At 40.4% G+C, this 14,662-nt stretch overlaps 1 protein-coding gene across 1 annotated transcript in view; it reads right to left on the reverse strand.

Annotated features, from left to right (window-relative positions):
• prrc2c (proline-rich coiled-coil 2C) overlaps positions 1-11,030 on the reverse strand; it is a 48,453-nt gene extending 37,423 nt beyond the window's left edge. The window contains exon 1 of the mRNA XM_057841193.1: positions 10,653-11,030. The gene's annotated coding sequence lies outside the window, so the exon portion shown is untranslated. The remainder of the gene's footprint in view (positions 1-10,652) is intronic.
• Between the last annotated feature and the right edge of the window lie 3,632 nt (positions 11,031-14,662).

Below are 14,662 nucleotides of genomic sequence, written 5' to 3' on the forward strand. Positions count from 1 at the left end.
AAATGGCGTTATTGGGGAAGGACACCTCAGCTTTGAGGGCAAGCCACACACGTACACGTCATTCATTATTTAGTGAGCAGTAGCCGTGTATACGTTGTTGGCATCACTTACGTTAAGTAACAAATGAAGGCTTTTCCAATAATTAAACACTCACTTAAGTGGGCCATGCAAGCATTTATTTTAATTCATACCCAAAGGTAATTCCTCCTTACACACTATGACATGACTGTTTGCAATGAACTAGTCTGCTGGGTGGCATAAGAAGAATGTGTGGTCACATGGCACCAGTATGTAAGCTTGGTTTATGCTGTACCTAATGTATTTCAGTGGATTGTTTAACTTTACAGCCAACAAAGTTATTTATGAATTTTGTGACTTTAGGATCATTTCTGTGTAGGTTGGTGAGGTTACATTGTACTACAAAAAGTTCATAATAGATTTAACGCAATACGGTCATCGCGTCAACTATATTACTTTGGTCATGAATAGACGCTTTCTGATGCATAAGAAAACACAAATGAGCCTTGACACTTGACTACACCCACTGGCAGGAAAATCACAATTAATGAGAAGGAAGATATTAAAATATGGTGGTGGCAAGTGACAACCAATAATTACCTCAAATTTAACTTGCAAATGATTAATCAAAGAGCGACTGGAGGATGTGAAGTGTTTCTTTATCACCAGCAAGCAAGCTAGCAGATTGGTACCAAGGCTTATCTTCAGGATGGAGTCGCATTTTCTTGAAAATGTCACTCATAGTATTAGTTTATAAAATCTGTTGCCAAAATAGAATTAAAGCAATCTACATTTTGCAGAAAATATATACCTTTCTTAAAAAGGAATAGTCAAACATTTTCTTTAACGTTTTTTTTAATCACAAATATACAAACATTTACATTCTTTAGACTTTGTTCTTGTAACATAACAATTTCAAAGGAAAAGACCAGAGCTACAGTGGGGTAAATAAGTATTTAGTCAACCAGTAATTGTGCAAGTTCTCCCACCTGAAAATATTAGAGGCCTGTAATTGTAAAAATGGGTAAACCTCAACCATGAGAGACAGTATGTGGGGAAAAAAAAAACAGAAAATCATCACATTGTTTGATTTTTAAAGAACTTATTTGCGAATCATGGTGGAAAATATGTATTTGGTCAATACCAAAAGTTCATCTCAATACTTTGTTATGTACCCTTTGCTAGCAATAACGGAGGCCAAACGTTTTCTGTAACTCTTCACAAGCTTTTCACACACTGTTACTGGTATTTTGGCCCATTCCTCCATGCAGATCTCCTCTAGATCAGTGATGTTTTGGGGCTGTCGTTGGGCAACACAGACTTTCAAATCCCTCCACAGATTTTCTATGGGGTTGAGATCTGGAGACTGGCTAGGCCACTCCAGGACCTTGAAATGCTTCTTAAGAAGCCACTCGTTTGTTGCCCTGGCTGTGTGTTTGGGATCATTGTCATGCTGAAAGACCCGGCTTTCATCTTCAATAGCCTTACTGATAGGAGATTTTCACTCAAAATCTCTCGATACATGGCCGCATTCATCCTTTCTTTCCACAGATCAGTCGCCCTGGACCCTTTGTAGAAAAACAGCCCCAAAGCATGATGTTTCCACCCCCATGCTTCACAGTGGGTATGGTGTTGTTCTTTCTCCTCCAAACATGAGAACCTGTGTTTCTACCAAAAAGTTTTATTTTGGTTTCATCTGACCATAACACATTCTCCCAGTCCTCTTCTGGATTATCCAAATGCTCTCTAGCGAACCGCAGACGGGCCTGGACGTGTACTTTCTTCACCAGGGGGACACGTCTGGCAGTGCAGGATTTGAGTCCCTGGAGGCGCATTGTGTTACTGATAGTAGCCTTTGTTACTGTGGTCCCAGCTCTCTGTAGGTCATTCACTAGGTCCCCTCGTGTGGTTCTGGGCACCGTTCTTGTTATCATTTTGACGCTACGGGGTGAGATCTTGCATGGAGCCCCAGATCGAGGGAGATTATCAGTGATCTTGTATGTCTTCTATTTTCTAATAATTGCTCCCACAGTTGATTTCTTTACACCAAGCGTTTTACCTATTGCAGATTCAGTCTTCCCAGCCTGGTGTGGGTCTACAATTTTGTCCCTGGTGTCCTTCGACAGCTCTTTGGTCTTGGCCATAGTGGAGTTTGAAGTGTGACTGAGGTTGTGGACAGGTGTCTTTTATTCCGATAATAAGTTAAAACAGGTGCCATTAATACAGGTAACGAGTGGAGCCTAATTAGACCTTGTTAGAAGAAGTTAGACCTCTTTGACAGCCAGAAATCTTGCTTGTTTGTAGGTGACCAAATACCCTTTTTTCCACTCTAATTTGGAAATAAATTATTTTAAAAAATCAAACAATGTGATTTTCTGGTTTTTTCCCCACATTGTCTCTCATGGTTGAGGTTTACCCATGTTGACAATTACAGGCCTCTCTAATCTTTTCAAGTACGAGAACTTGCACAATTGGTGGTTGACTAAATACTTATTTGCCCCACTGTAGTTTGAATGACCATGTGAAATATGTTTGCTTAAAGCAGTGTTTTTCAACCTTTTGAGTCACGGCGCGGTTTTACATTGGAAAAAAATCTCACGGCACACCACAAACCAAAAATGTTCCAAAATTATTTTCTGTTCAGTATATTTAATTATAATTTCTCAGTATGCATACTTAATCAGTGTGAAATTTGAGCCTGTTTAGGTGAACACAAAGCCGATATCCTTATTCTTCAACAGCTCTCAGTCTTTCTCTATTTCTATTTTTAAATAGCAGTTAGGCTTGAGAAAGCTCAGAATTATCAGACAGGGGGACTGGAGCAATGTCTTTAGCCGCATCAGGGACGAACATCTCGCAGACAATGGCCTTGCAGGCAAGTAGTAATAATGTCTCTGTCATAGTGCGGAACTTTTTGGATTTAGCAACAAGTTCAGCAACAAGGTAACTGACTTTGAGGGCTTTCTCATTTACCTTTGTAGTTTTTCTCAAAAATGTTTCCTGTTTCTCTGTTTTTTTCCACAAAGGCGAACAAAATAGTCCATCGACTTGCTTCGAAGCAAAGGGTGCTTCGTTTGGAGATGACGTTTAAACTTGTATCGTGCCTCACCAATGTGTTGGAATAAAACAGGTTGGAGGCTTGACGGTCGTCACATATGGATAAAATAGAAAGGATACTTTCGAGTATATCGGCACATAACGAGTCTAACCAAATGATGTGTCGCTGATGGCTAGAAATCCGAGCAGTTCTTGAACGCACACCAGTGATACCTCGCTCATCTGCACACGACCGAGAACGTTCTACCTACTCCTTCCTTCCTTTCTTGCTCGTGCAACTCCGCCCGACGGCATTAAAAATAAAAGATATATAATAGTGTGTGTATATATTATATATAAAAATGCGACATTGGATAATTTCTCGCGGCACACCTGGCAATCTCTCATGGCACACCGGTTGAAAAACACTGGCTAAAAGAACCTATAATAAATGTGCAAATTTTTTTATGAACCAACTATGAAGAAAACTGTGTTAAAAATAAAAATTACATTGCTTGCGAGTGTAGCCATTGCGTGACAAACATGAGGTCAGTCAAACCACGCTCGTATAACACATAAATGCTGATGCACTTGAAACAGGTAAAAACTTAGGCAGTATGTCTCTTTCTCCATTCTACGTGTGGTACTCCTGCTAGGGATGGGAATTGATAGGATTTTTACGATTCCGATTCCATTATCGATATTGGTTAACGATTCGATTCTTTATCGATTCTCTTATCGATTCTAATTTGGGGGAAAAGAAGAACAAACGTTTTGATTGGCATCGAGTTTGTTTAATCAGAAGTCACAACCTTACAAACTCACAACGAGATCAAAAGAGGCCCAAAGCCTCAATGTTAACTGTGGCAATAAGTGGCAAACACACAAGAATGTGTAAGATTTTACTGAAACATTTATCTAATACAAATAAAAAATATTGGTATATATTGGCAGATAGGTTGTTGTTCTGCCTTTGGCAATATGTGTTATAGCAGGGGTCCCCAAACTTTTTCCTGTGAGGGCCACATAACTTTTCCCTTCTCTGATGAGGGGCCGGGGTCAGTTTGTAACAGAAAAAGTGTGACGATTGCAGAAGTGCATAAATGTAAAAAATTATTGTTTTTCAGAAAGCCACAATCAAATAACCCTTTCTGGATTCTTTATAATAATAATAATAATTAATAATAAAAACACTACTAATTAAATAGATAATAACCAAATAACTCTCTCTGAATTCTTCAAGGAAAAGGCCAGGAAATAAATAACACGATTGAGAAAAAAAAAAAATTCAAAATGGCCGGACCAAATGTGGAGGCGGGCCGTATTTGGGCCGCGGGCCGCAGTTTGGGGACTCCTGGGTTAACGTGTATTATTTTACCATTACATTGAATTGCATGCCTTTTAGTTTTTGTGGCGCTTACACGCTCAAGTGGGGGCGCCCTTGCGCTTCCTCACGCGAAGAACGCGCTCACGTGAAGAAGAGCGCGCTTACACCTAAAGAAGAAATGCGGCATCCAAGTGAGTGAGCGAGTTAGTGAGAGGGAAGCACTTCTACGAGCCTACGTTCTTTGTTAATGTTAATATCTACAGAGGCAACGCCTGTATGTATCATCTTTTGTGTTGTTGTTGTTGTGTTTCCACTCGCGATCGGACATTTAAATCCAGTTGTGTAGTGGTTTGAACGATGTGCTATTGCTAGCGAACGAATGTTAACCATTTGTTATTACTGTTATTAGCAGCTAATCATCGCTGATTTACGTTGATGCAAACCTGTTTGTAATTGGGGACGAAATTGGTTTCATTTCTATTCTTAGTTTCACTCTTCAAGTGATGGTTGAATAAAGTCAGCAAATTATACCAATGTCTTCTGCATCGTCATTTGGGAGTTTAGCTAGCTGTATAGCCAGGACTGAGCCTTAGCCTCTCTGTGAGGACAGCGCAGTCGTATTCCCTCCCGATGCAGTTATCTCCACCTTGCAATGACTGCAAGTCGCTTTGTTGTAATTTTTCCTCGTGAAGTGAAGACACACTTTCGAGCGTTTGAACCTACGTGCTGTCATTGTTATGTTTATGGCTGCAATGCTCGTGCTTATCCGTCGTAACCTTTCATTTTCACACTCTTTCCTGGTGAAGTGTAGTCAAACTTTGGAGCGAGTGGTTCTTGGCGCCATGCTAGTTTGATGCGTCTGGACAACAACACACGTCACGACACAATACGCGTCTTTAGGAATCGTTAAAGGGATCGTTAAGGCTTTTTCATTGTGATGTCGAGGCCTCGAAACACTCGGAACCGGTTCCAAATTGGAATCGGATTTCGATTCCCATCCCCAACTCCTGCTTCACTTTCTGGATCCATTATAGCTCGTTTCTCCAATATACTCGCATATTACAGTGGACAGCCAAACGTGACCGAATCTGAAATACTTGCATTTGATTGGCTAGAATAGTAGGCATTTAAAAATATCTGACACAAGCTATTTTGCAGACTTCTTGGAAACACTGGCTTTCAATAACGTTTTTCTTCAGTATTGCACATCATAAAAATGAAATTCATTCCCCCCCTAAACTGTGAAACACGATTCTTTCCGCTTGGGTGGACAAAACTTGTCTTCCACGTTAATCTTAAAAAAAAAAAAAAAAAAAGTATATGGTGAAAAACACAGACAAGGCTGAAAAAGCAGTTTCTGCACCCTCTTTAAAATAAACTGCTGTATTTTAAGCCAAAAAAACTTGATAGCACAATATGTCTATATGCTGCCATAGCAGTTTCATGGTGCATTAAGCCTCCGTACTATTTTTAATTTGTCCGTTTTACCCTGGAGACCCCCGTTTACAGACACTGCACAACCGCTTGTTATAACCCACCCATAAAAAGAAGGTAATTATATTCATTGTTTGAAATGTCTATCATTTTTAGCTTAGAATCATTAATTGATGTCTAATATTTTGTTTAAAAAAACGAATTTATAAAATTATTCACTCGCATATTTTAAACAAATTACATCACAATGAAAAAAATTGTGTCTTTAAATAGGTCACAGATATCTACCTCATAACTATCGCTTGACTGTATTTTTTTTTTTTTTTTACTGTCGCATTTTCCCCGATATTTTGAATAATAATCTATCCAAACAGAGAAAAACTGGGGGAAAAAAAAAAAAAAAAAAAAAGTTTAAAAGGGTAAATATTTGAAAAAGAAAATCTCCACCCCTCCTTGATGTCTGCGATTTCTGCATTGTGACTCGTTATATTACAGTGTTTCACTCATAAAATCGCCAGAGTCCAGCTGTGGCCATTCACAGCTGTGTCCTGACACTCTGTGAGACATGGTAGACGGAGTTTTTGGAATGAAACAAGGTAAGTAAGTGATAATATCTTGTTATAATCATGGTGTCTTTAATTATGTTCTCATGCGCTCACCTCAAGTTAGAAATTATTTTTTTCAAATGCCCTCCTGTTCAAACTTTTTCTTCCCCCAGAAAATTGAGATTTTAAGCATTCCAATGATGTGTCACATATGCGTATAGGACAATTTTTAAATTTGGCCAAATTGGGGGTCTCAGAGCAGAGTGTTTTCCATAAAGATAGACCGATACCGATACTAGTATCGGCAGGGGGCGCCGATCCAGCCCGAAATGGTGGTATCGGTATCGGCGAGTACAGAGGTTGCGCTAGACTTTTTCGTTGTCTGTCATTTTGACTGACAGGGTCATAAAAATCCGGTCATAATCTATTTTTACCCGTCACTTAAATTTTTAAAATGATGATAATGACATTGTGGTGACCCTTTGTTTGGCATAATTCACCTTCCGTACTTGTGTGTCCATTTGGCCGAGCGCGTTACCGGCTACGACAGTTACATGACAGAGACACTTAAGAGCCGCGCGCGGTCCCCTCACTATCCACTCGCTCTCGTTATATAATTGGCCGAAGAGTCGAAATGCTCTCCCGTGAAATGCCTGTTTAAAAATGTTCCCGTTGTTACTTGTTGCATTCGCTTATAAGTGCCCATTTAAAAAAGGAAAAGCGATGGATGATACTACACACAGAGCGTATTATTAACAAATGTTAAAGTTGTATAATCATATAGCGAGAATAAGGAACGTCACTGACAAGCGCAGGCCCCCGCGAGTGGATCGTGAGGGGAATAGGATAGTACGCCTACAGCTAACAAGACTCTTAACATTGCATACCGCTTCAACATATTCAATAGTATTTAGTTTTCATTCATTTTAAATTAATATTCTGTCCGAACAAGCTTAACAGAGAATCCACACCGTGCCATCACACATCAAGCAGATGAATATGTAACTTTTTCTCTGCAGTGACAAAAACAGCTGACTCTGGCCCCAGTAGGTAGGTAGCCTACCATATGTAGCATATGGAACAATGAAATTAACAGTTCACCTGCTGTGGCCTGAACGTAGTCTCACACTTTCCTCCTGGTGCACATGGACTTGAATTGCGTGCCCACTTGTGCAGTCCCTGTTTTTTCACCTCTTTTATGACCACCATCGTCGTTTTGGGGCTTTTTGAAGAAACTTCGGACACTCAGTTGCCTTGACATTTTTCAGAGTAAGGCCAACGACGTCATGCATCAAGAGAGACAATAGCTAATTAATATGCTCACTCGCCACCCTGTGGTCTGGGGTGTGAATTGCATACGGTCAAAATGACGGATAGACTTCAGTTTTTTCCGTCACCGTTTTAAAAAATCGGTCAACAACGGAAAATATTCGGTTAACGCGACCCCTGGGCGAGTACCAACAAAGATGGCGCCAATACCATTTACCGGTCCATTATTATAACATTTGACCGCAGCCTTTTTTTCCTCCTGGCGCTCACTGCACTCCGTCTCTGGGACATGTCTCACCGTTGTGTGATGACACGTGAACAACAAGCAGCTATCGCTATTGGCCTGCTCCAGACCAATGAGAGCGGGCCAATAGCCACTCCTAACCAATGACAAGGCCGCTTTTTCATATGGAGAAACCAAGAGAAATGGCGGCGGTCGGGAAGTGTTTCAAAATAGAAATCCCGTCGATTAAAATCAATGGCTGCATGCAAGATTTGCGGCCTGAAAGTTTCCAGATTTGGAGTTAAATCGGCCAACTTCAATACCTCGAACCTGATAAAACATTTGAAGACGAAATGTGAACGAACATAACGAGTTTGAGCCTGCAAGAGCAGGACTGCTATCCAGAGGAAGGGGGCTGGATCGGAGCAACAATCTCTGGTCAGTTCACTACGTCTACTTTACTTTTATTGTGTTTTACTGAAAGAAATGCCGCAGTAATTTGGGAACTGTTTCCAAGGTAGGGTTGCCACCTTTCAGAAATAGAAATAAGGGACTCCCCCCTCCTGAAAAAAGGAGGCTAATAGAGCGATGAGATGCTGTGGTCAATTATTATTACTTATAATTGTTAGCGTCCGCAAATGCGGAAACTAAGTTGGAACTCGAAGCAGACAACAAGCGGGGGATACATACAAGGGTTTAATGATTGCAAACAAAAAAATAACACGCGATCGCGGGATAGAAGAAATAACAAAAGGACCCTGTGACAGCAGGTCGACGGAGCTCAATACTACAAACTGAAAGGTTAACTAAGACGATAGACAGCGAGCCAAAAAGCCAAAATAAAAACACCCAAATGCCTGCACATGGTAGAGGTTACAAACGAGAGCAGCACACTAACAGGAAAAAAAACCAATGCAGGGGCATAACAAGCAAATGTAGCGAGACTCTAGTGCGAGATGTCAAATAGCGATCAGCAAGGCAAATATCTTTGAGACCACCCGTGCTTAAATGCTGCGCTGATGAGCCTGCATTGGATTTAGGTGCGACGTCAGGAACGCCCCCACGACCAGCCCAGCAACAAAACACAGTCTAACCAGCAGCAGAATGTGACAATAATTTCATGAAAGTTGCACTGTTTGGCCTTTGAGAGGTTTAAAAAAGTTTATTCAGTTCATTCAGAGTTTATTATTATGAATTTATTTTTACTTTCTTACTGTTGGGCTAGCATTATACATGTTTTATTAATTTCACAAATGTAGCACTATTTTGGCCTTTGAGAGCCAAAGGTTTATTCAACTATTGTCTACTAGGGTTTAGTAAACTATTCACTTTGTACTAGTCTTTTCCCTATTTTGCAAAGGTAAGCAACAGCCTGACAAAGCCTTGATAGAATGATTTCACATCCAATTATGTAGCTCTTTGGAAAAAAAAAGTATCGGTATGGTATCGGTATCGGCCGATACTGGACAGCCAGGTATCGGTATCGGCGCCAAAAAATGGTATCGGTGCAACACTAGTTTTCCACCATATTAAATATTACAAAAATACATATTTATTTAAAAACCCAATCCTTTTCACCCGATGTTGACTCTTTGAAAATTGGCCCGATCGACCCAAATTACGATCACGTGATCGGATCGGGGACATCCCTTATATAAACCCACCAAAAATTTAAAGGGAAACTATTTGTTCATACATAAGCCCCAGGTGCCCACATTGAATTGCTTAATCCTGAACATTGCTTTTATTATCATGTACAAAAATCCATAAATAAGGCGTAATACACTGGAGCCACAAGGAAGGGTTCCCAATCGGGGAGAAAAAGTAGTGACGAACAGTCTGAAAGTTCCGGTATCTGGCCGTTATTATGACTTTTCAAGCAATGTGGCAAACTGAAAAATACAACAATGCTCCACATTCAAGTATTCTTACCAATTCACCACCTAAACTATTGCTAAGCAGCAGGAGCATCATAATTCACATGAAATCAACTTAAGAACGTTGCACCGTACGATATACGTCTTTACAACTTTTTTTCTCGTAACAAGTGCAAATTTGTCTTTAAAATTCCAACTTTAAAAAAAAATACAATGACTTTAATCTTTTGGCGTCATGTTTCGTTTCTTTCATTTCAAGTGTAGCCCTTTTGCAGGTTTTCAATTGTTCATCGACCAATTAATCGATAAGCTTCTTAGAGTCTCTCCCATTCGAGCACCGTGAAGCCTCATTGTCAAAGTGACACATCGATTGGGAGACTCCCCATCCCAGCCCACACGTTCTCCCTTTTCAAAGTCATTCGCCTGCATGGCACACGGCTCTGAAAGAAATCCGTTGCATGGAACTATAACCATAAGATGGCGGCAACCATTAAATAAAAAAGGGGTATTTTTAATAACGCAATGCCTTTTTTGTGTTCGTGAAACGCCAATGCTAGCCTAGCCGTTCCCACCGGTGTGGCTCGGTGGCTCATACCGGTGCACGGCGGAGGCCCACCCGGCTCAAATCACAACCGGGTCGGGAGGTGGTGGGCACGGTTGAAGCATAGAAAACCGATTCGATGTTAAAAGTAATTACAAAAAATAACTGCTTTTGGTGCTTTTCTGTGGTTGTGGGAGGAGGCGGTCTGATTGAAAAGCAGGCCGCCACGGCTTGGGTGGTTGAACGTGGTTTCGTTTCTCACGAGTCGCCATCACATCCTCCTCCAGCCCCTTACCATTGGCCAAACGCGTGCTAGTAGCGGCGAGCTAACACTTACAGATGAAAAAACTTGACATTACGCGAGCGGCCACGGTGGTCCTACCTGCTAGTGCCGGTGCTTCCTTGTGTCGTTTCTTTGACTTTTTTGTTAGATTCCTCTATTTTAAGGCTCGAGGAGGCGAGGCGAGGTTTGGGTGTCTCGCCGGCGGATTACAAAAACTGGCTAGCCCCGCTCCGGCTAGTTAGCTAGCTCGGTTTGTCCGTTGCGACGGCGTCCGAGTGCACGTCTGCGGTCCGCCGGTTTAACTGTCCTCGTCGCGTCCGCCTTTACTCGTGAGAGCCAGTACAGGGAGGTCCGGTGGGTTCTCTGAGTACTTGCACGCCCGTTCACAGCGGAGCAAGCGCGTTGTGCTACGGTGAGTGAGCAGTGAGGGCCCCGCTCTCGCCGCGGCCCGTCGCACAATCAAAGATGGAAGCTTCAGGGTTGCCAGATGTATTATATCTTATGCCCTCCTCCTCGTTTTTCACCCCGCAACCTTTTCTCATTGATAGCGTGAAATATACTTGTCACTGCTTAAGTCGTTTATTAATTTTTGTTTTATATTGCTGTGTCCGCATATAAAATAGATATACAGTATTTTCATAGCAATGTTAACTATAAGAGAAGTGATTATTATTTGGTCATTTAAAAAAATCTTATTCACAGGTCCAGGCGTCCACATGTCTAGATAATTACATTTTTTTTTAAAAATGGTATTGATCTTTATTGTATTTTATTGCATCATTTTCATGAATAACAAATTTTAAAATAATCAAGTGTTAATATAAACAACATTTGTAAAATTATGATGAATATCAACAGATATCTATAACATATCTTTAGTTATGGCCCCCAATGAAACATTTTTTTTTTTAAATTTAATTTTCATAGTATTGAAATGTCATCTTATATTATCAATCATAGTTGTACTTTTATATTATTTTTATGAATTAAAAAAAACATGAAATAACAAAATGTTAACTAAAAACAGTAAATGCCATTAAAATGAATACAAACAAAAATACAATCTGGTTATGGCTTCCAAAAAAACTTTTTTTTTCCAACTATTTAAAGCAGGGGTGTCCAAACTTTTTGCAAAGAGGGCCAGATTTGGTGTGGTAAAAATGTGGGGGGCCGACCTTGGCTGACGTCCTTTACATAGAACAGTATATTTAAGTAAATTTTAGCAAGCCATTCTGTGTGTCACATTTGCTTCATTATTTTTCTAATTAATCATTTCAACAATCTCACAACTAACCTTTGTGGCGTTCTCTTTCGACTTTCGGCCTCTTGCAAAATACTGCTGTTTGTAAATTAAACTAGCTTCAAGTTGCTTCAATTTCTCACTGCGTATCTTCCCTGTAATCTTGTCGTACATGTCAGCGTGTCTTGTTTGGTAATATCACCTCACACTGAACTCTTTAAAAACAACGACTGTCTCTTTGCAAATGAGGCAGACACATTGGCGCGTTTACATGCTGACTTTTATTCATAACGATTCAAATCATTCCGAATGGAAATTTAACATCAGCTGTTTACATGTCACTTCATCTATTCCGATCCAGCGTTTACATGTGTCTGCCTTTATTCCGAAAGGACGTTTGACAACTGCCGTCTGACATGCGCAGATTAATCAAAACAAAGCGTCACGTTGCAAAACATGGAGATCGATCGTCAGATCAGCTGCTGTTTTAACTTTTCGAGTGGAAACAAAACTTCAGAATGATACGCCGTTCATTTAAAAAGTTGTGTGGGTGCGCTGTGCGTGTGCTTGGAAGCCATGTTGCAAGTGACGTTACTTACGTCACCAAGTGACGTCACCACATCAGTACAGAGCATGCGCAGAAAGAACGCAACCAGACACCATTCCGCTTCCCTGTTTACATGATATAATTTTACTTCTAATCGGTTTGGGAAAAGGAATATTCCACCCCTGTGAATCGAAATGAAATTCCATTCGGTTTGGGCCTGTTCATTCCGAATGAGGTGTTTATATGGAACACATTTATTCGGTTTGAACAAATATTCCGATTGTAATTGGAATATTTGGCTCCATGTAAACATGGCAATTGTTGCGTATTTTAGTGAAGAAATAGTCCAATTTCCACCTATCGTTGAAGCGTCAGCCGTCACAGTCAACTTTTTTTGTTGATTGTCGCCATTTTAGAAAATTGGAAGTAAAGGTCACACGGGGTAATGTTGCTTAGAGTGCTGCTGCTTTTTAGTGGGTAAATGAGGAGCAGCATTTAGTGTGTAAGCTACTTCATATGCTGGTAGCAGTACTGCTGACCAATTTATTAAGTCTGTGTGCTGGCCAGATGTTATTGATTTTATAACGGAGGCTGGGGGCCGGATGAAATTTGACGACGGGCCGCATTTGGCCCGTGGGCTCTACTTTGGACATGTCTGATTTAAAGCAACACTTGGTAACCTTTCAGTTTTGGTCGATTTTAGCGACGCCGTTGGACAAAAGCGGTAATGTTTTGCCTTAAGGAAGACTGAATTTCCCATGAGGACCAGCGCACACAAGCGTCATAAAATCATCAATCAATTAACCCCGTCAGACCTGCATTTTTTTCTGCTGGGCAAAAAATGAAATTAAAAAATCACCTGATTTTGACTCTACCCAAACACCAGAACAAAGTGCAATTTTTTGGTCGGGGAAATGTCATGCTTTTATTGGTTATTTTATTGTTAATGTGTTTTTAATGAGAAATGAGCACTTTACGTTGCCCTTTTTTGAAGTTACGTTTGGTCAGTTTTCAAAGAGCCAAAAATAGCTATGAGAGCGTGCCAAAACTCATGATTTAATTTCGATGGGTAAAATTTCATCCAATCATCTCCCAGAAGTGGCAATAGCAACTAAATTCAATGAATTTATTGGTTTAGAGACGCAAAAGCGTCATGTCCTTCAGCAGTGTGCTCAGGTCTGAAGGGGTTAAAAATCAATCTCCCGGTCACCAGCAGATGGATTAAACAACATTTCTGTTTCTAACGTCTGTGTGAAGGATGAATAGTAGTAAGGTAATGAATCCAGTTGTGGCTAAACAATAGCATATGACGGTTAGCAACTGTGTGGCTAATCCCTCCTACCGCACCCGACCTCGTTAGCGCTGTTTATTCTGTATATCCTGGTAGCCTGAACCTCTCTTTTTTCCTTCCTCAGACAAAACTTTTTGTCTCTTTTGTTGCTCTGCCATCTCTGCAGAATTTGCACTCAAGGGTTTGCATCGACTTCTGTCTTTATAAGAAAAGTGAAAGAGGGAAGTGACGTATACCGTAAAGCAGTCAGCATTTTTTTTTTGTGTGTGTGTGTGTGGTAAGGTTCCTGCCACCCTCCTCAAAGTTAATTAGTGCCGGTGAAAGCGGTCCAGACCCCTCGAGATATAAAAGAGGTGTCATTCAACTATTTGTCAGTCGACATATTATCATAAATGTAATGAAAATATTTTATAAAGGTTGAAAAGTTACCTAGTGTTGCTTTCAATTTATAGTACTGTATTTAACTCATTGCCTATCATTGATAATGATAGACGTCCTATTAATTTAAACCGAGAGAACCGGATGTGAATGCTGATATTTCAGGGCCATTGAGGGCGCTAGACGAGCAATCCACTTTGACTGGGAGGGTTGGAAGCAAGTCCCTCCCAGTTAAAATGCTCGTCTACCACCATCGATGATAGCCAATGAAGTAAATGAGTGCCCTATTATAAAGGGTTAATCTAAATATACTTAGTTGGGGACGAAATAAAAGAAACTTATGAATATGTACTTCTTTTCATGTTTGTATTAATAATGTTTTGCGTTGGTTTGAGAGTCAACGGTTCATTACGGTTGAAAAGAAATCTGGCAACCTGAGCATGAACGAATCACGCGGGTGTGATCTTCTTCCGGGTTTTACCGGCATCCACCGGCTGATAGTCGAATATTTTTAACTTAATTTTTTTGGGGACACAAATTAACGTGAAATATTTTTGTGACATATATGAAAAGTATAAAAATTAAAATGCTGTTTTTTTTAAGCTTGATATTTCACAGTGCCACATGGGTCAAACACAGCATCGTGGCGCTTT

Source organism: Corythoichthys intestinalis, chromosome 7 (genome assembly GCF_030265065.1).
Source record: "Corythoichthys intestinalis isolate RoL2023-P3 chromosome 7, ASM3026506v1, whole genome shotgun sequence".
Taxonomy (NCBI): Eukaryota; Metazoa; Chordata; class Actinopteri; order Syngnathiformes; family Syngnathidae; genus Corythoichthys; species Corythoichthys intestinalis.